The sequence below is a fragment of the Pleurodeles waltl genome, chromosome 9 (genome assembly GCF_031143425.1).
Source record: "Pleurodeles waltl isolate 20211129_DDA chromosome 9, aPleWal1.hap1.20221129, whole genome shotgun sequence".
NCBI lineage: Eukaryota > Metazoa > Chordata > Amphibia > Caudata > Salamandridae > Pleurodeles > Pleurodeles waltl.
In genome coordinates this window covers 709,229,482-709,252,444 of record NC_090448.1, presented here as the reverse complement: position 1 = coordinate 709,252,444, position 22,963 = coordinate 709,229,482, and the positions used below count along the sequence as shown (strand labels likewise).

General features: G+C 43.9%; 1 protein-coding gene across 1 annotated transcript in view; it reads left to right on the top strand.

Moving 5' to 3' along the window:
- LOC138259871 (hypoxia-inducible factor 1-alpha-like) overlaps nucleotides 1-22,963 on the top strand; it is a 917,172-nt gene that overhangs the window by 564,857 nt on the left and 329,352 nt on the right. The gene's annotated exons all lie outside the window — the stretch shown is intronic.

Below are 22,963 nucleotides of genomic sequence, written 5' to 3'. Positions count from 1 at the left end.
GCGGTAACGGGTGTCGTGGGGCCCCCTAACAGGGCCTAACAGGGCCCCACTAAGATTTTCAGTGTCTGCATAGCCACTGCACCCGTCGCACGCCTTCAACTCCGCCGGCTCCATTCGGAGCCGGCTTCCTCGTTGAAGGTGCTTTCCCGCTGGGCTGGCGGGCGGCCTTCTGGCCCAGCGGGAAAGCCAGAATGGCCGCCGCAGTCATTTGACCGCGGTGCGGTCATTCGGCGGCTCCCGCCGGCCCTGCGGTTACCGCGGCCGGCGGGAGTCAGAATGACACCCTATGTGTCTGATGTAAGTCAGGCCTCATTGGAAGTATATGTTGTGTACCAAGTTCTGCATTTCCTGACATGTGTGGCCTTATGAGTGCTCTAGGGTTTGCTGACTCCTAATTGTTGATAAACCTTACCTGTGGTGTGTCTGTAGAGACAAACATGTGTGGAGTTTTCTATACACTCCTCGGTGTACATGTTGTTGGCAAATTATAGTTGTTTATCCACCCCCCCACTCTCAAACACGGGCATAGGTTTGTGAATGGGGTACCTAGTACTGATGCTACGAGTATGTTACACATACATGTGAATAAGTGACGGTTTGGTTGCAAACTAGTATACACACTCAGGTTTGGCACTTGGTACTATACTGGCAAGTCCAGTTACAACTTGCAGACCATGTGGCTTTAGTTTTGCTTTCCGTACACTAACATTTGTAGCCCAGGTCATGGCGGAGGATATGCAGCATGATGCTTAGCTGATAACTGGCAGAACTCAGATTGCAAGTCAAAGCCATTTGTTACCCATCTTGTAGGTTATGGATGTGCTATGTGTGATGTGACCTTTGTAGTCTGGCCTGCCATGTACTTCCTCAGGGACATTCAATGATCTGTATTGTGATATGATCTGTTACTAGTACAGTAGATGTATTGTCTGATTAACTTTGTGTGCCATTTCACACAATGCAGTTACTAATGTAGGATATCTGCATTTGTCTTCACAGAGCTAACATGACTCCAGACTAGGTCCGTGAATTTCAGGGCTGGGCCATGCGATACCAGCACATCCTGCTGGTGGAGTCGGGTTCTGGAGGATGGCCCGGCGATATCGCCATGAACGGGCCTCCGGGGCATGGAGTGCCTTCCCACAGGGTGGGCCTACTTTGCCCACCACAGCCACCACCAGCACAACCACCAATCCGAGCCAGGTGGCCCCACCCACAGCTGGCACTGTTGGTCCGACATCTGCTGGACTTCCAGGCCCCAGCATTGCCACCGGTGCAGGACAGCCCACTAGGCCTGGCACCACACCCACACAGACCTCCTCCACCGGTACCCAGACTGCACCAGCTCCATCTGTTGACCTTGCAGCCTTCAACCAAATGGAATGTAAGATGGACAAAGTGCTGCACAAGTTGAGCCACCTGAGCCAGGATGTGTGCCACATTAACCGGCGTGTTAAGTCTATTAAGAGGACCCTCCGGAGGGCCAACCTCTAGACATTTTTAGATGGACATGATTCCCTCCCCTTGCTCCTCTTTCCTTGTTCTTATAGTTAGTGGGCTTAGGGGGCTTAGTGTTAGGTTAGTATAGGCTGTTAGTTTAGTTAGTGTTAGTGGGTGGGGGGTCCACAATCTTTATATATTTACTTCTTAAGTGTGTGGGTACTATGTTGGGGTTCTTGTGTGTTTAAAAAAAAAAAAAAACAATTTTATATATATATTTGTATAGGATAGTATAGTATGTGTTTAGGTTAGTATGCGTTGTCCTCCATGTGACCTGCCTCATAAGGGGGGTGGGGGGTAGATGTTTAGAACGTTTCGTTACATGTGATAAGTAAGTGTAGCTTAGGTTAGCTAGGGACAGTTGTGGTTAATGAGTAGTCAGGGTAGATTAGGGTAGGTAAGATTTTTCCCTCAGTTTCCTCATCTGTGATTAGCATTTAATAACTATTTGGTTAACTCTTAATAGTATGTGTTGAATGGTACTTGATCGTGGGTTTGGATTCAGTGTACATCAATTTTGTACTATAACATCTGTGTCCTATGCTACAAACAAATCCCAACTGAGCTGTACGATTGGCAGCTAGCCCAGAGCTACCTTGCAAAGTGTCGACCCTTCGTTGCAACCACCAATCACAGTTAATATGGATGACAATGTGTTTCTGTTGATAAGTGTGTTTTCAAAGTCACAAACAGTGGTTCCAGACTTGGTATTGGGGAAACAGTTTTAGGTCTGACTGCAGTGTGATGATCATGGACACCCTTATAAGATGAGTTCTCATTGGCAATCTTGTATTCTTGTCTTCATGACCCTCATACATCATTTGTGACACAGTTCAGCATGATTACCTATTAGTATGTTAACTCAGACACCTTTATTTATGCAGTTTTTGTAGTGTTTGCTTAGATTAGTGTGTCATGTTATTTGTGTTATTTTTGCATGTTGACAACATTTTGCGGCCACTATTTGATGACTTAGTTATCCCCTGAGGAAGCATTCTTCTGTCCAACACAGCATGATGGTGTATGGTTTCTCACTTCATCAGATTTTTCCCTCAGGATGGGCAGAGTATGATGCAATCATGGGCACTGTGCAGATTTCTCTGACTACATATTATCAGGACAGTTGTATTGACAAGCTATATAATTTGACCGTAGGCACATTTCAGTTATATACTGCACAGTTGATATGTCACATTACCCAGAGACAGATATGTTGTGTAAGTGCTATTTATTGAAAAGTGCTGTAGTGCTATCTGTACATTGTCCATGATTGTGAGTCCATTATAGTGACATCTTACATTGTGATCCTACACAAGGGGTTAAGGAAATGCTTTTGACATGCTGGGGTTGATGTTTCAGACAGTGCAGAGGGACAGGATTTGCCAATGAGTAGGAGAGAGACTATCACTGGGCTGGGTGACAAGATATACAGTGGTTTGCAGAACAGTGCTTGAAGAAAGATGTTGCAAGACTGGCAAGTTACAAAGCGCAGGACCTTGGTAAATGTGGGCCATGTGGCAGGGACTAGTGCTTCCGGGTCATTTTCATTGTGAATGTGATCTGTTCCATGTCTTCTTCTTCTGAAGTGTGTATTGCCTCCTCTGTCCTTGATGTTGTTGGTTGTGAAGAGGCAACACACACCTCAGTGTTAGAAGACGTGGAGTCAGACATACCGGTCGCTGCTCCCTGTGAAGGTCTTAAGGGCAGTACTGCAGCAAGGAGGGTCTGCTGGTTCTTGAGAATAGCAGCCACATCACGATGGTAGGCAGCCAGGTCGGCCCTGAGGGGGTCATGATTGCATTCGTGCATGCAGTGGAAGGTTTGGGGTGCGAGGTGTTGTGGCAACTCCCTTACTGCAGTGGTGAATTCCTTGACAGTTTCTTGTAGTCCTTGCAGTATGGATGTTAGGGCTTGCAGAGCTGCTGCCTGATCTGCAGATGACATCATGCACGAACGCACCCCCTCAAGGCTGGCTGCCATAGTTTGCATCCCCACCCGCACCTCCTTGGTCAGCTCCCGTTGTACTCCAACTACAGTTCTCTCAAAACTGGTGCCAGTGTCGTCTGAGTCCTCAGCTGTATTGGAGCTGGCAGGTCTTACAATTGGGGTGGTGGGTGGATCCTCTGCGATGGCTGCTTGTTCTTTGCTCCTCCTTGTGACTGAAGGTGGGGTCTGGAGGGTGTCAAGGACCTTTTGGATAGTCTCCTGAGGAATGTTTATCGGCTCGTCATCCATGTCATCAGGGAAATCTGGGACAGGCATATCCGCAGGAGATCCATCTTCCTCTGCAATGAAACAGGGTACAATTAGTGTGTCTGTGTTTTGGCAATTTTGATGTGACGTGCCTGCCTTTTGATGAATTCACTTTGTGATCTTGTTTTGTGGTAATTTCTCCAGTCCTTCAGATGGGCATTCTTCCAGGCCTATGGCCCACCTGTGTGTCACATGTATGTTATTGAGTTATCAGACTTGTCAGCCTCATCGCCTCTAGGTGTTGGTTTATGCCAAACAGAGAATTGCCACCTTCTTTTCCTACTCAAGCCTCCGTCTACATCCATTCTCATGGTGAGACCTTTCACTGGCTGTGGGTGTACTGATGGCCCTGGCAGCACACTTAACAATCTGGACCTGCTCCAATCTCTGATCTTTCACATCCACTTAAATGTAATTGACATGTGGCATATCCCATGCATGGCAATGTTATGATCTGCTATGGATGTTGACATTGGTAATGTGTCCTGCTGATGTTGGGGAATGTGTGTTACATTGGATTGCCCTGATAATCGTATCAGTGTCCTATTTCCTCCTCTGACTGTGCAGGTGTATTTCAGTGACCAGTTACATGTGTCCCCCCCTCAATGCTGTTGTCTGAGCAGTATGACATTTGGGATGTTGCATTGTTACCCAGGCACAGGATGGACCCAGACATATGCAGCATGGGTGTGTCCTTAGTGCTGTGTAGCTCCTATTGTTGTTTACATCGGCTGATGTTTGCGACAACTATGGGTATTGACATTTGAGAGTACAGGGGCCTTTGTCTTGTTTCTGGGGATTGTTGAAGTTGTCATCCTCACCCCCTAATTTAGGTGTGTATGATCCATGAGGAGGTTACTGCCATTGGCTACTTGAGCTGTACACAGAGCAGAGGTGGTAGTGGCAACTGTTGTTGCAGTTACATTCCAGTTGTCGGTATGGCTAGAGGTTGTTAAGAGGGCCCTAGTTAATGTAGGGGGTATGGTGGCTGACGTGTGCCGGGATGTCAGTTTCACATTGTGCCCTTCCCTCCTGGTGTGGCTTTCCCTTTGCTCCATCATTGGCATGACAGCATGCCCCCATGGGACTGTTGTTGGTGTTGTGTAATGGTGTGCCCCAGGTCTTCTCAGAACGGGCCATGCCCCCATGCTGTGCCCCTTTACCCATGCCACTCCATGTATTAGATGACTTCCATGCATTTTGTGGTCTGTATCCCCCCTGCTCACAGTTGACATTATTGCATTATAATTCCCCATGCGACTTACCCTGCATGTGCGTTGTCTCCTGGTAGTCTGCGCTGTCCTGTCCTTGAATCCCTGTGACGATCTCCTCAGGGATGATGGCTGCGACCATCTCCTCCATGTGGTCCAGGGCCTCCTGGTGTGCTGGACTCCCCCCTCCAGTCTGCAGTGCTGCCTTCCTGTTCCTGGCCATCTTTTCCTTGGTCCTGTGCTTGCAGTCATGCCAGCGTTTCTTGCACTCGATGACAGTTCTGCGTACTTCTGCCACACTGTTAATCTTCTCGACAATTTGTTACCATATAGCCTCTCTCCTACTGATTGGCAACTTTGGGGTGACAAACAGTTGGTGCTGGTGTTCCGTCACCTCTTTCACCAGAATTTCCTGCTCCTCTGCACTAAAGCGACACTTTATTTTCTTCTTAAAAGTGTTCTGGTTCTTGTGTGGGTCCTCCTGGCTGGTTCGTCCCTGATCTGCTGTCATCTTCCTGGGGTCTGTAGTGGCATCTGGGATCCATTTTGGCTCTCCTCTAGTGAAATGACAGTGTTCGCGGGTTTTTTTGACGCTATTGCGTCAAAAAACTTGTACATCCAGTTTGCGGGGTCGTAAATCGACCCGCAGTCATTTCCGCCGCGTTAATGTCGTTTTGCTTTACGACTTGACGCTGCAGTGTGCGTCAAAAATAATGACTCTCACCTGTGGTTTGCGCACCAAAATGGCGTAATATTTTTTACGCAAAGCTGCGCCGGCACAGATTTGCGTCAAAAAGTATAAATATGGGCCTAAGTGCGCATACGTAGACAACCTGGGACTTTTTCAAATATTATTAGATAACCAGATAATCCTTTCTGCCCTATACGCCCTGATTGTGTCCAATATGAAAATAGGTCCAAGAGGTAATTTTCCTAACATTCCTAATGATAGTAACATAACTGAGCCAGGCAACAGTCACAGGCTAGCCCTAGGTTTCTTTCCTTCCTACTCACATCAATGTTTTTCTCGAATGTTTTTATCTTGTATCATTGAAAATGTAACAAAAAGATACATAAGCTACAATGATAAACAGTCTAAAGCAGCACACGAGGTATCAAGTTTGATATTATATCACACACATAAGTACTCTGACTCTGGACCGTGCGAGACATTGTGCCTTGTGGGGAGAACGCAAGTCACAGAATTCTTCTGTTGGCTGCTCTTGCCTTGCTGTGGCAGCTGATTGGGATGCTCTGGAAAGGGGCTTTATGTATCTCCTCAGTAGCGAGTGATAGCTCTACATGGTCTTCCAGTCAGAGTTCAGCTCAGGAGTGGTTGTTTCATATAAGGGATTTTTATTTGGCTGTAAACCTGGGCTAGAGGGGTTGTTTCAACTGAGAGATTTGCTTTGCCACTAAAGAAGATGGCTTGAGTCGTTGTTTCGTCGTGGAACCTGACATGTTGCTACAAAAGCTTTTGGAATGAGAGGTGCAGATTCCTACTGTAGGTGGGAGCTAGGCTGATGGGGCATACACATCGGGAAACACATCTGTGTTTGAGAGGTCACCTGTAATAAGTGGCATTGCCTATTCCCTACTTCTAGACTGACATGGTGCTACAAATTAGGGTTTCTGAAAAACGTTACATACTCCTTTTTAAAGGATGGAGTGGTTTTCTATTCTGCCGAATCTGACATCCTACTAGTTGTAAGGGATGAGGAGATTTTCCTCTTGATTCTGCTAGGGCAAAGGCTGGGTTGTTGTGTTCTTGTGATGAAGTCACTTCTTACTGAAGAGGATTTATGGACCGACCTAGTATTAGCAGTATTGTGGTCTCCAAGAATTGAGAGCAATTTTTCCGATGTAAATACCCTTGTTTCAGAGGCCTTAAGCCGTTGTGTACTGTAATCAACGTGGAAGCGTTTCAGAGGTTTTACAATGGCAGCACCGGCCACTAAGACCGGTGCCTATAAGTTAGCTCTGTGGAGTGGATTCCATCCATTTTCCTACATAAACGACTGCTGGCTGCAGCTGTTAACCTACCAAGAGGATTGCCCAGTCCCGTGTGCTGATTGGTATCATTTGAAGTCAACACCACTGTATACTAATTAAACTACCTCAAGAGACCAGTTCACACAACCCGAATCTGTGAAAGACACAATAAAAACGTTACAAGTTAGTATGCGTTTATTATGCAGCAATACATATTTCATAGATTCGTACACCTACAAATGATCCACCATACCAGACGACCACTGAAGCCATAGGCGGCAGCATGCTTCACATAATAGCTGGCGACTTTGTTGTTCATTTATTAAAGGCACACCCCATTTTCTTCTCCAGGAAACTGCTTTTCTGTGGATTTTCGTTGAAACACGCGGAGTTATTTCAATTATATTAGTCTATTACAGATTCTAACGATTTATAACTAGCCAATATGGTTCCTCATTGTGTAAATGCACCAGGTGCAGAAATATATGCACGACCTGAAGTTATGGGCAATATTAGTCATCAGGTGATAACGGTGGGTAATAGTAATACCGGTTGTTTATTGAGTTTTTTATGTTATGATTACTATACTTAATGATTCAAATACATTCTTTTATTTATCACATATCGTTTTAAATAGTGGCGCTGGAAGTACAGGTGCAGGGACGTTGCAGCACCCCTGGAAATCCTTGACGGAGTTGAAACAGAGAATTAACAGAGAAGATGCTATCCTTGATTAGTCATTCAGTATTTACTGTGCTTTCGAATAAAAACTGTCACATACCAGGCAGGAAATAAGTCAGTCAGTCAGTCACTTTCTGGTTTCGGTACACAAAAACACAATAAATACAACAAATAGTTAAAAATAAAACTCTGCGGATACAAATCGCTTACAGCACACTTAAGCTGGATTTCATCACTAGTAAACAGACCTGTGTCATGAATAATCTTTCAGTAACACATTTTATCATTTAAATTACATTTGAAGATTCATATTTTTCTGTTTTATTAAAGTGCCTCATATTTAATACATGGCAGGTAGCTTGTAATTCTAATCTCAGTAGGAATTTCAAACCTGCCTTTTAGTTTCTGATTTTTCCAGTACAAAAAATCAGAACCCGAAACAGAGGGCTTTGGGACAGATGTACGTAGCCTTTTACCGGTCACAAATGTCCCTTAGGGCTGTTTGCAACTGGTAAAATGCTTTATGGCATGTACCAACCCTTTTTTGCAAGCCGGTAACCTATTACAGACTAGCAAAATTGGGTTTGCGTCTTACTATTAGGAAGGGGTGTGCCAAGGGCGTCCCTTCCTACTAGCGAGTCGCATTGGCATGTATGAATGTTTTGCGACCAGGAATGCGGTTGCAAACCATTTGCAGATTACCAACCATTCGCAAATGGGAAGGGGTTCCCAAGGGACCCGTTCCCCTTTGTGTATGTGGGTGCACACATTTTTAAGAGCAGTAAGTGGTCCCAGGGACAGCGCTGTGCTTGTGATATCTATTGTATTTAATATATCTTAAAAGGGACTTACATCCCCTTTCCTTTCTTATTGGTCCCTGTGCTTGTCACTTTACTTTTCCTCCTTTTCATTGGTTATAGGCTTTCTATTTTCTGTTATTCCATGTGTCTTTCTCTTATCAGTTTCCGAGTACTTATTCTCATCCTCCGCTTGTCGCTTTAATGGGTGGAACTACTTTAATTTCCTTGCTCCGCTTGTCGCTTTGATGAGTGGAACTACTTTAATTTGCTTGTTGCACACAAAGCGTTTATTGTTTACCTTTCATTATTTTGCTCTGGCAGCACGCATTAAAAGCGTGCTTCACTTTGTCTTATCACACATTTCAAGCCTGGTGGCAAGCAGCAAGCAGCAAGCCGATTCCTTTAAAGTAATGTGTCTGGTTGCACGCATTTAAAGCGTACTAATTAAACTAATGTTTGCCTGCTTTCTTTTCAAGCTGATTCCCTTTTAATAATGTTCGCATGATTGCACGCATTTAAAGCGTGCTTTCAGAGCAGCAATATATTCAATGTAATCTTATCCTGTTAATATAAATTATGACTCTCCTTGTGAGATGCATTATTTATTAATATTTTGGGCGCACCGACTCGATTGAACTAAGGTAAGAGTTAGTTAAAGGCTTTCTCAGACAACATATTTTAAATAATTCATTCTTCCCTATTACCCCTAGTTACTCGTTTTCTGGCAATCAACCCCACGGATCTCCCACATGTTTATTTAAAACTGCATAAGCTTAAAGTCTTGTTAATACTTTACAGTTTGATTAACTATGTGATAGGATCTGTATTTATGGAAAAGACTTCCAGCTTCTAACACTGTTCCTTTAAATATGGTTTATGACTTTGTTGTGCTCCACAAATGCTTAATACGTATGTGTCAACTACTTTTCAGGCCACAGTTACTTTATAGCACACTTTGTAGCAAACATTTGCTGCCTTTCATTAACATCCTTTATTTCATCATTTTTAAAACATTCCCTTACAATTTCTAAAACAAAACACACTAACAATCAATACGGCCTAAATACAATAAAGCAAAAGGAGAACAAGCATTTTCAATGCAACTGGTCTCGCATTTGTTCGAGTTAGAGCTATTAGCTTTGTAAACTCCTAACCGGACTTTTCTTGCCACATTTTTTCTTTTCATTAGTGTGGCAAGAAAAGTCCAGTTAGGAGTTTACAAAGCTAATAGCTCAAACGCGAGCAAATGCGAGACCTGTTGCATTGAAAATGCTTGTTTTAATCTGCTGAACACACTGAAGACACGGACAAATCTTTCAACGCATTGCGGAGTGAGGTAGCATGAGCAAAAATGTGGTTTCCTGTGCTGGAGTATACGCTAAGCCCATTGCAATGGCCAAAGCCTGTGATCTCGGCGCTGCTGGCTCAAAAACGCCTTTGGTGGAACCGGCAAAAGTGCAATTAACTATGTAACAGGGTTGATGTTATAGAAAGCGCTCGATTTCTGCCAAGTGAGATTGCGCTGCGACACAACCGAAAAGGAAAAAAACGCAGCGCGATCGCACTGGGGTTTACATAGCGCAATCACGCTGCGTTGTTTTTTTTTTCATTTCTGTGGCAAGAAAAGTCTGGTTAGGAGTTTACAGAGCTAATAGCTCTAACTCGAGCAAATGTGAGACAGCTCAGAAATATGAGCGCTTAGTAAGAAAATGGTTAAAGAGCAGGGGCAAGGGTGGTAGTGGGAACGTGGTGTGTGGGGGGCAGGAAGCAGGAGCAGTGTTTACAGTTCCTGTTGGAAAAACTGTTCGGCTGGGAAGGCACAAAATAACAAGCATTTGGAATGCAATGGTGTTGTGTTTGCTCGAGTTAGAGCTCTTAGCGTTGTAAATTACTGACTGGACTTTTATTGCCAGACTGACTGAAAACAACAAGAGGAAGACAGCGAGAGTGAGCTGGCCCTGGAAAAGCCCTCCTCTTTTTATTATGTTTGCAGAGGGAGCTGGTGGGGAGGAGGGACTGAACAAGTACCCACACTGTTGACGTGAAACAGGCAAATGCCCCAAAAAAGTCCTTTACAGAAGAGATAAACAGAACATAGCGTAATTACACAGTACTTTGTGATGCTCCCAAAGTGAAAAAAAAGGCAGGACAAAGAGGCAGAACTGACCACTAGCAAGCAAGGATTTTTGAAGGACACTGCAACTAACAAAAAAATCAAAACGCTATTGTATACTTTAGTATACAGGAGGCATAGCGCTAACGCTCGACCTAAAAAAGTAAGTCAAACTAATAGATCTCTCTAAAGGTGCCCGCATTTCAAGATCATTAGTTGTTTACATTCCTCCCTTGCAAATAGATTGTTGTTTACATCATGCCTGTAACTGCTTCCTCAACATAGTCACAACATTAACACACACTTTTAGTACTAAAATGTAACATATTTCAAGCACATAACTCTTTCTTTTCAAACATTCATACAGTAGTTTACTGTTACGGTCACTTTAACATATGTTAATCAATAGTACTTCACACTTCTACAGGCTATTCAGTGCCGAGACATTCTTGACTTGGAAAAGGCATGATAACATCTCTTCACAGGAAATAGCCAGCCTCATTGTGACACTTGCAAAACTGCTTAGTTTTCTCTGTAAAGGGTGTTTGAAATGGGCTCTCTAGTTGGCAGAGGTATGCACTCTTGTCCAAGTAGGGACCACAATCGTAGTCAGGGTAAGTCACACACAATCTTATTTATCCTGTGCCCACCGTCTAGTAGCTTGGCACTGAGCAGTCAGGTTTAACTTTGAAGGCAATGTGTAAAGTATTTGTGCAATAAATCATACAGTAACACAGTGAACACACCACAAAAATACACCACACAGGTTTAGAAAAATTGATAGTTTTTATCTGAATAAAATAAGGTCAAAACAACAAAGATTCAATAAGCACAAGTTGAAATATCACTTTTGAGAGGTTTAAAAGAGTCTTCATCCTTGGAAATAAACAGTTGCCTCTTTGTTACACACAGTACGTGGTATGCATCAAAAATAACGACGCACAGAGACCGCAATGGAGGAAATACGTGGAAAAATAAGGTGTGCATTGGATTTTCTGGCACAACACAGACAATGCGTAGTTTCTTTCCTCGCTGCAAGGGGCTTGCGTTGTTTTTCAGCTCGCAGTCTTGGTTCCTCACTGCGATGCAGGGATTTTTTTATGCCCCAGGACGATTTGGGGAAATTCCTTGTCGCGCTGGAAGAAGGCACGGGCACTGTGTAGATTCGGTAGGCGATACATCGAATTTTCCAAGGCAGGCGCTTCATTGAATTTCCACTCGGGAAGTTGGGCTGAGTCGTTCCGGTCGGCTGTGCGGCAAACTCTCAGTTGCAATGCAGGCTTCGCGTCGATTCTGGCAGGGGGTGCATTGATTTTTGACACACATGGAGTTTCCTGGAGAGATGAAGTCTGTTTGGCCCTGAGACTTCAGTAAATAGGAGACAAGCTCAAACCAAGCCTTTGGAGAACACCTTTGGGGAAGGCAGAGTCTTTCTCAGGAAAGTCAGAGGTCAGCAGGGAAACAGCAGGGCATCAGTCCTTCTCAGCAGAGCAGTCCAGATGAGTCCTTTGGGCAGCCAGGCAGCTCCTTTTGACAGGATGCAGGGATGGGTCCAGAAGTGTCTGAGTTGGTGGGGATAGAGATCTAGTTTATATACCTAAAAATCCCTTTGAAGTGGGGGAGACTTCAAAGAGTGGTTTTGAAGTGCACAAGTTCCCCTTTCCGTACAGTCCTGTTTGCCATGGTCCCAGTAGGGGGTTTGGAAGTCCATTGTGTGATGGCAGGCCACTAGCCTTTGAAATGTAAGTGTCGGACCCACCACCCTTCCAGCCCAGGAAGACTCATTCAATATGCAGATGAGTGCAGTGTGACTGAGTTTCCAGTGTTTGTAGTTGTCTGGGTAAAATGCACAAGGGAGCTGTCAACCAGCCCAGCTCAGATGTTGATTGGAGACATGCTGTAAGGCACAGATGGTTTTTAAGTGTAGAGAAATGCTCACTTTCTAAAAGTGGCATTTCTTAAATAGTAATATAAAATCCAACCTCACCAATAAGCAGGATTTTCTATTACCATTCTGTCCATACTAAATATTACCTGGTTACCCCTTTCAGATCAGAATCTACCACTCAAAAAGTATATGAGGGCAGTCCTAATGCTAGCCTACGAAAGGAACAGGCCTCACAGTAGTGGAAAACAAATTTAGGAGTTTTTCACTACCAGGACATATAAAACACATATGTACATGTCCTGCATTTTAGCTACATAGCACCCTGCCCTGTGGGTTACCTAGGGTTTACCTTAGGGGTGGCTTATAAGTAGAACAAGGGGGGTTTAAGGCTTGGCAAGTACCTTTAAATGCCAAGTCGAAGTGGCAGTGAAACTGCACACACAGGCTGTGAAATGGCAGGACTGAGACATGATTAAGGGGCTACTTACGTGGGTGGCACAATCAGTGCTGCAGACCCACTAGTAGCTTCTAATTTACAGGCCCTGGGCACATGTAGTTCACTTTACTGGGGACTTATAAGTAAATCAAATATGCCAATTGGGAGTGAACCAATGTTACCATGTTTAAGGGAGGGAGCCTATGCACTTTAGCACTGGTTAGCAGTGGTAAAGTGCGTAGAGTCCTAAAACCAGCAAAAATAGTGTCAGAAAAGTGGAGGGAGGCAGGCAAAAAGTTGGGGGGCTACCACCCTTAGGCTGTCAGGTCTAACAAGGGGAAAACAAAAGGATATACACCTAAAAGTTGGGTTTAATAGTGCTTGAAATAATACTGCACACTACAATTTGAAATAATATAACAACACTTACATATAGTTGCTTAACATTAACAGGTGCTTTTTATTATATTTATATCCTCTGCCCTTTACCTTATCTCTCTCTGCTTGACTTACTTACTACATGACAAGCAGCAAGCCCACTCCTTTCAACTAATGTGTCTGCCTGCACACATTTTTATTAGCATACCTATCCCAACACAACCTTCCCCTAATTTCACGCATTCGAAGCGTGCTTTTAAGCAGCTTAATTTGAAAAAGAATAAGTGCTGGTGCCTGCAACCGGACCTATGATATGTTGGTGTACTGAATGCATAGTCTTAAATCAACGTTATGCCTCATTACTCCACTAACAAACACTCCCCGAATTTTGACTTTACTTTTTCAGGTTCCTGATTTCTCCCTTTCAGACGTTTCTTCATGTTTCTTTTCCTCATTTGTTCTCTTATGTTTATTTTTCTCTTTCTTCCTCTCAGTCAATGTCTGAAGAGGATAAACAAGCACCATTCAGAAAAAAAGTGCTGCTGGGTCGTACTGGCAAACCACATGCTCAAATTTAGCATTGTTCAGAGGAGACCCACTTAGCTCACATCTTTCTCTCTACTCTTTACATCATCTTACATAAGCAGGAAGCATTTACTCAACGTTACTCATCAAACTCGCAACCAACGGTTATTATATTTTTATGTATATGTGCATGGTGTCCCCCCAACAAGTTTTATTAAATAGATGAGCCCCTGCTGCTGTCGCCCTACTGTTTACCTTCATCACTGTACAATTAAAAATAAAAGCAACACCTTAAATACACGTGCAGTTTTACTTGTCATGCAGTTTACAAGTAGCACCTTTGATTGGAGCCACTACTCCTAAATTCTGAAAAAGAACTAGCATGTCCTTCCAGAAGCTGAACATCTTGCTTTTAGAAGTGTACAACCTTCTGCACTGGCTCTAGAAAGGAATACACAATATATTGTCTTTCCTAAAAAACAAGTCATAACACTTGAACAGACTTTCAGTAACTTATATTGCACAACTATTCACAAAGATAGAACTTGCAAAAAAAAACAACGTATTATTAATCACATAGGCGAAACCTAATGCATTTACCAATCCTTGTTCTTTTTGTAATGCATTCTGTTTTCCTTTAAGGAAAATGAGCTACATCACAAAAAAAACTGCTTTATTGAAAAAGCAGCCGCCGACATGGTGGTCTGGTGAGCGCAGCAGGCCACCATGCCAGTGAACGCTGGTCATTCCCAACGGGTCGTATATTGCTACCTGCCTCATGAATATTAATTAGGCAGGTCCCTTGCGACCCATTTGGGAACCGCAAACAGTGTTAAACACACTGCAGTACAAAGCAATTTGAGATTTCCTAATGACGAATCGCAAAAATTCACTATTAGGAAATCGCAAACCTAAAGCTACATACACATGGCCCTTAATGTCTTATATAAAGTGCAAAGTATGATAAATTGCATAGGGCTTTGTCCTGATCTATTATCACAAGGGCATTTTGGGAGATTAAAAAACAAGTTCCTTGTTGCGAAAAAGCTAATGACAGACAAATTTACCGAGAGGCAAATTTGTTAGACAAAGTGCTGCCAATTACTTGCACTAAAATAAAATTGGCCCCTCATTAGTTAATTAGATAGCTAAAAAAGTGGCAGTTTTTTAAAATTGAGGCAGTTTTGAACTGGTTGTATAAGACACATAATATAAGTTTTTTGCCAAGTATCGAAAACAGCATGGATTTGATCATGCTACAGCCAATAGTTCAGGGAAATTAACAGCCAAATCTGACCCAGCACACTTTAAAACAGGCCCACAAACAGCCAAAACAAGCATAGGCAAAGCCAATAGGTTTCGCCTTTGCAAATTCTAGCAAGTTTGTCAATGTTTAGTTAGCCGTGTTACTCAGCAGTGTGAGCTGCTATACAACATGGCTTAACGTTTATTAAAGAAAGCGCTATGACGCAGCGAGCATCGACCACGTCATAGGGCTTTTTTTTTACTTTGAGCAACAGTAGCTCACGCCGCTGTGCAACATGTTTTAACAGTGTCCCTGTGCAGTGTAAGAGGTGCTCTTGTATAGCACTCCAATACCTTCTGATCGAGTTTGGCTATATCATGACATCATTATCTAAGTGGGGCTATTTTACTGTGTGTTGAAATGGTATAAATTGCACTTGCGTGAATATTATATTGAGGTTTCCAGGAAAAAAGATTTTTAAACTACTTTTATATCAAACTCATGTTTATAAATCTTGACAAAAACTGACCACCATGTCATATGATCTGGTGCGAATCTTGTAACTGTCAGGAATGTGTTCAAGGCTGTGAGTCATACTGGAACGATTTCCAGAGTGGGCATGGTAGCCATGATATCACCTGATGTGCTTCATGAGTCAAGCATGTCTTTATTTGCATGCACTAGCAAATCTCTGCAATACTGTCACCTCCACCACTGTCCTGTACCATAGAAAGAGTGAAACTTGTGAAAATTACAAAATACTGGAAACAGGCAGAAAGAAATAGTAAACATATTGGCCCATGCTAAAAGAATTAGCAGTACTTTGTCACACACAAAGTTGCTTGTCATGACCCAGTTTATAGGCCTCGTTATTGGTAATCCGCGACCTGAAGTTCATGAGATATATCTTGGGGTTGCTGCAGCGCCCTTCTAACCCCCACTTCCAGATACAGATGTCTCCTTTCGTGTGAGTTGCCTTTTGTCCCCTTGCTTTTGTCATCTTGTTAATGAGAAATGCCAGTATAGAGATGGTGACAGGGCACATTTTTACACTGCTTTTACCACAACTTGAAATTCTCTTGCATCCATGATGCGTGGGGTGGCTCTTTGGAGCTAATCCAAGGCAACTCCCATGTGAGGGCGGAGAGCTGTTGGCCTGGAAGCAGCCAGTGCCTGCTGTACCTGAGCTACTTACCTCTGTGGCATGCCTGCTGCCCCTATCTTATACACCTCTCAGCAGATTACCAATGAGCTGCACCTGCTGTCTCTCTAGTCACAAAGCACCCACAGGCCATTAGCTTCTCTGCGCTACTTCAGTGGATGCCCTTTACCTATTTAGCATTCCCGGCTCTTTAATTTTTTTTCATAATAAATCCACTGCCTGTTCTCGGGTGTAATACTTTGGTGGGGATTTGCCTACTACATTTGACTGCCATGACTACGCTAAGAATTAGTTTTTAATTGCCTGTTGCTTTTAAAGTATGTGTCAGCACTTCTACTGGCACTAGGCTGTGATCTTGTATGTGTTGTCACAGAAGCAACTACTGCACTGAAGATAGGAGGAAAAAATGTTTTGCCTTGCGTTTTGGCTTGTGGGAGAGATGAAGGAGGGCGGAAGTGCAGATGAAGTGCTTGTGTGTATATAAAAAAAAAAACCTTCACAGTGAAGTAGCCAGTGGAAGAAAACCGGCCATTAGCAAATGGCAGTGACCGGAAGGAGTACTTGGTCGAGAATCGATCCGACGGCATGGACGGAAAGATGGCAAAGCAGCAGAGAGCAGTAAGTGAAAGCAGACGACGTGCTGGCCAATCAGAAGCAGGTAAAATAGAGTGACATTGGAGTAAGCCGATGGTAAGTTCAGGTAAGTAAGGGGATGGGTTCCAAGCCCCTTTTAAGATTTTGTTTAATTCACAAAAGATTGCGCAAACACAGTGCACAAGCGCATGCATGCTGGTAAAACCTAGAAACAACCCTAAGCTGACCTGTCAGACCAACCCATTAGGCACTGGCTGATTGCTGTGTAGGCTGGTCCGACCCTGCTTTCCTTGGATGCATTTTAGGGTATTTTGTCATTTTAAGTAGTGACACTCCTGCTAGGGTACAGATGAAAGGAGAATTCCACATTAAACACATACATAGACATGCACTTGCTTTACAAGATAAAGTTAACATAACTCCAAATATATAAGCAGCATCAAAAGTGCAATGAAGGAATTTACCTCAGGTGATGTCGATGGCCAGGACATCTGCTCTAAAAATTGTTCCAGTATTACTCAGTTTAAACATCCATCATTCAGATAAAACACCAAAAAGAGAAACACAAAACAAAAAGATCAAGGCCCGTATTTATACTTTTTTTAGCGCCGCATTTGCGCCGCTTTTTGAAGCAAAACGGCGCAAACCTACAAAATACAATGGCATTTTGCAAGTTTGCGCCGTTTTTGCGTCAAAAAACGACGCAAATGCGGCGCTAAAAAAAGTATAAATACGGGCCCAAATCCTAGTCTCCTGAAGAAGTGGAGCATTTGCTTTGTGTTTCTTAATAAAACTGGACGCCACCAAGTTGATAACTGCCACTTGTGGCACCGGTCAACCAGTCACAACCATTGTCCAACCTTTTTACTGCTTAACCTCTTTCCTTGCCACGCTGGCATTTTGTTGTACAAAGTAATGCAAGGGTCAAACCAAATATGATTGTATGATTGTATGTGAAAAGTTGTTTTTTTAATGTCAACTGCACAATTCTCCTGTTACATACGTGGTGGTAAAAATGTTGTTGCATGCTTTTGTTCACTTGAGGTTGCCAGAAAGCAGAACTTTTTCTTGGCAATACTGCAGATTTCAAATGTGTCTCTTGAAGCAAAATTATATTAGCTCAAAGAGACTTGAACCAATCGAGCATTGCTCTGAACTTCAGTCTATTGTGGAAACCATTCAAATTGCATGAAATAATTTTTACAAACCTAAGGGCCATATGATAACCTAAAAGAATACTCACCTCTCTTATGCATTACAACCTTACCAACAAGTAATGTACATCATTTCCATATTGAGTTTATCCCCCCAAACAACCTGCCCCAACCACCTCCCCACTGCCCCTTGCCCAATGCCACCCCATCCTTCCACTCTTGAGGCCAATGCTCCCCCGAGTGCCCACCCTGCCTAGGGCTCTAAAGTAGGAACCACCCACCTTCTTGCCCACTCACCCTTCCTGTCCCTTCTAGCCTTGTAGTGGCACCCAGAAGCCTTCATCCAAGGACACCGCCACCTACTAAAATCTATGAAATAATCTAAGAGCACAACTTCTAGGTTAGGACCCAATATGTCAGAGGTATTTGTTTCCTTAGACTGGTTCAACGGCCTGGCTCAATCCAATATCCCAGCCTCCGCGTTCTCTCTTGTAAAAATTCTATTATTTCCCTAGCAATTTCCAAGCACAAATTAACATAACACTTAGGCCCTCATTCTGACCTTGGCGGGCGGCGGAGGCCGCCCGCCAAAGTCCCGCCGTCAGGTTACCGTTCCGCGGTCGAAAGACCGCGGCGGTAATTCTGACTTTCCCGCTGGGCTGGCGGGCGGTCTCCTTCAGACCGCCAGCCAGCCCAGCGGGAAAGAGGCTTCCACGATGAAGCCGGCTCGGAATCGAGCCGGCGGAGTGGAAGCTGTGCGACGGGTGCAGTTGCACCCGTCGCGTATTTCACTGTCTGCGCAGCAGACAGTGAAATACATGTAGGGGCCCTCTTACGGGGGCCCCTGCAATGCCCATGCCAGTGGCATGGGCACTGCAGGGGCCCCCAGGGGCCCCGCGACCCCCCCCTACCGCCATCCGGATCTCGGCGGTCCGACCGCCGGGATCTGGATGGCGGTAGGGGGGGTCAGAATCCCCGCGGCGGTGCAGCAAGCTGCGCCGCCGCGGAGGATTCAATGGGGCCGCGGTACACTGGCGGGACCCCGCCAGTGGTGCCGGTCCGACCGCGGCTTTACCGCCGCGGTCGGAATCCCCATTGAAGCACCGCCGGCTTGTCGGCGGTGCTCCCGCGGTCCTCCGCCCTGGCGGTCAAAGACCGCCAGGGTCAGAATGAGGGCCTTAGTCTAATAATAATTTGTAATCTAGGCAATGACTACTAAGTTTTTTATGCAAGCCATTAAATTCCCTCCTACATCTCAACATCACAAAAGTTGCCTTAGAGTCCATTTTACTTAGAAACATCAGAAACATAATTTCTCTGTTGTAGCAATTCCTTAGCTTGTTCAATAGTGCCTAAAACACTAAATTGTCCTTCCACCAAGACCTTTAGTTTGGACTGCTGCACTAGAGAGGCCTGGATGCCTTACTTTTTTAGCAGTTTGATCATTTGTTTGAATTCTCAATGATGGTGGGCTGCCATTGCAGACATATCTGGAAAAATATTAAAATGATCTTTGTCCACAATCTGAAAACCCTTCGCTCTGATTGCTTCCGTAAGAATCTCCAAAACTGACCCCAAAGGTATGAGGGTATTTAGCATTAGGGAGTTGAGTAGAGGGAACTCAGTGAGTTTGCATGATGGACAGGTCTTCAGTCTTGGCGCTGCCATCAGTGAGGACATATTGTTGAATTAGGTCTGAAATTAATTTAACAGGGTCTTGACCATTCTCACTTCCCTCTGGAATTCCCACCAGCGGCAAGTTAGAGCATCTAGACCTGTTTTCTAAATCCTCCATCTTCATTTGAATTTCATTAATAGCTCATTGCCATTGTGCTATCTGGGATTCAGAACCTCTTTGAAAGTCTTCTAGATCAGATATTTGCTGATCAGCTTGTGACAGCCTAGACTTCATTTTGAGTAGATTCTGATTTATATCACAGAACTGCATCTGGACATCTAAGTGTGCTTTATCGTGGACTATAAGTATCGCTCTTAGCTCTTATAGTATCTGTTAAAGCACCTGTTGGACAACTTTCTCTGAGCTACCTAAAGCTTCAATGAGAGGGACAGCATGACCAGGCACTTGGGCCAGCATCGACAGGAAAGCCGGAGTATTGTTGATACCTGCCAAATCATCTAGATTGATTTCCTCCTTCAATTGAGTGTTGGGCTGCGGGGCATGGAGAGTTGGATGCAGCATTTCCTCTATTTCCCCCATTTCAGATTCCTTGGAAGAATTTCTTGGTGTAGCTTTGGAGCTAAACAGAGGATAAGGGTTTTTTCCATGAGACGTCCAAAGCAGAGATAGTGGAAATGGCGACATTAGTTGTTCCAGAACCCACCATGGAGATGGTATTTAAATTAACCTTGTCCACAGTGTTAACCTCATACACCAGCACCTCACAGCCTTGGAGCCTGCTTGAAGGTGGCAGAGGGGTGTTTATCCTTAGGTTCCCCTTTAGCACCCCCAAGGCTCTTTCTTGCTGCTTTAGAGTTACCCTCTGTGAGGGGGTTGAGTCGAGCTTTCATAATTTTAGCTACTTTACACTTTAGCCGGTGTACATCCTGCATTAAAGAATCACGCAAAGTAGCTTGCTTTATTAACCCACTGAACCCAGGAGGGGACGTGACTGCCAATAGTTGAAGCAGCCTAACACAGTGACAGAAAAAGCAATCCGTAGGGCAACTATATATGAACTACCACTTCACACCATTTGCCACCTGTTCAAATCTGTTGATTGTGCAGCAAAATTCTGAAATTGTTATCGGTCACGGCAAAAGCTTTACAAATCTTAACAGCACTTTGAAGGTGGCATGTGCTATTTTCTTATGGCCCAACTGAAGATTCTGTTTTCTCCCAACAATGTGTATTGAATGCTGTAGAAAATGAAAGTAGTGGCAAGGGGGGTTTTGCGGCAGTCTTAGGGATCGCGCCAGAGTCGCTGCACCCACACCTAGGTGGGTTGCTTCCGTGGTACACCCAGCGTCTCTAAGCTCTGTGAGGGAACTTTGTGTTGCCTCCCGGAGCAGCGCTGTGAAGCCGTCTAGACCGCTGCTTGTTCTCCCTTATTCCTCTTTATAGGGCTCCAGTCTGCCTGGTCTGCCTTTTCACGTGCCCTTTCTTTAAATGCGCCGGCTCAACTTTAGAGTTGCTGTGTAGACCGTGTCTTCACTCACCAGGCCTCCTCGCTGCTTCACTAGCCATAGAGCACCAGCATGGCTGCATTCAGCCTTGGGGACGCATTCAGCCTTGGGCTCCAGCCCCATCGGAGGCTCCACCTGAACGTTGATCCGATGAGGCTGCTCCCAACAAACTTTTCATTTTTCTTTTTTAAACGCATCCCATCTTCCTTTAAAAATCTTTAGTGAAAAGCATTTACAGACATGGTGGTCTACTGAGCCCAGCAGGCCACCATCCCTGTGATTGTAGCCATTCGCAATGGGTCGCAAATTGTGACCTACCTCATGAATATTAATGAGGTAGGTCCATTTCCGAGACCTTGCGAATCTCTATATGAAACTCCTAGAGTTTCATACATTCCAATAGCGATTACTTAATTGCAATTCACAAAAAATCACAATTTGGTAATCGCTATTGTAAAGAATGATACATCTGGCCTGGTATATATTCGCAAATTCAATTTGTAACAAGTTACCGAATCGCAAATTGGATTTGATTCATACCAAAATGCAGTTTTTTGTTCTCGCAAATGGCCCGTTGGGCCGTTTGTGATAACAAAACTGTTTGATACATCTGGCCCATGGTCATTTACTTGGCTGCCAATAAGGCCAATGCACAATGGGCATTTAAAAAAATTAGTGAGTTCACGTAGATAGGTGGCTATACAGTAAATCATTTAAAATCTGAGGCCATACTGGTTAATAGTTTGCCACCAGTACTACCTACATCTATTCAGGTGCAATATTCTCCTACAGTACCTGTAAGGTACCTAGGGATCCTGGTGTCCTCTAAGTTAGAAGATCTATAGGCTCTTAATTTTATGTCAGCTTTACAGAAGACACGCAATCTGTTAAATCAATAGTGTGATCTTCCTCTTTCAATTATTGGTCGGGTGGCACTTATTAAAATGTCTGTTCTCCTCCTTTTTCTTTTTGTATTCTCTAATATCATGATTAAAGTTCCACTGTCGTTTGCCAGTGATGTAGACATGGAAATGAGATATTTTCCGTGGCGAGGGAAAAAACCTAGGCTTAAAATTTAAGCTTTACAGCTGAGTCTCGAAGATGGAGGTTTTAGCCTTACCCAATTTGAAACTTTATTACTTTATTACTGGAGTGGCTAAATAGATCTTCTTCCGCGATCCTTTAGGATGAAAACCTCTATCTAAAACATATGTTACAGGAGTCAGAGACATTTTTATTCCCTTTTCTCAAAATTCCTAGGTTGCCTAAAAAATCGAGATATAAGACTCCATGAGTTATCCTGCATTGCTTTCAGAGAATAAGGGAAGGCTATGGGATCCCCGGCTTTCATCTCCAGTTGAAATTAATGGATTGTAACCCTTCAGGTTTGCGTATAGATGTTCAGCTGTGTGTTCGTTGGTCTGGTATGGGATTCCACATGTTGCAGGATTTCCTCTATATGGGTCACTTTTTACAATTGCAGAGTTTGATGAATTTAAATTCTGACCTAAGTGCTTCCTTCTTTTTTAGTTATGTACAGATTAAGCATTTCTGGTCAGGCTATGTTGAGGGGGATGAGACAGTAGCTAATAAAATGGGGAAGGCCTATTTTATTTCTCGACCCCAATGGATAGGAACAGGTATCAGTTGCTGCTCAGGCAGACAAATGAGATCCTGATTCTGGACAATCTCCAGTCCATTGCTAGTCCTACATGATGTTGGCTTGATATTTTTCAGTAGCAACTTTTCAATAACATGAGTTATTAAGTGGTTGGAGCAGCGAATTTGAGGCAAATTGCATTTTTTAGCAAGAGGATGTGATATAACACCCCAGCCAAACTTCATAAAATATTTCCTGGGGTTGATCAAGCAAATGAGGATTGGCT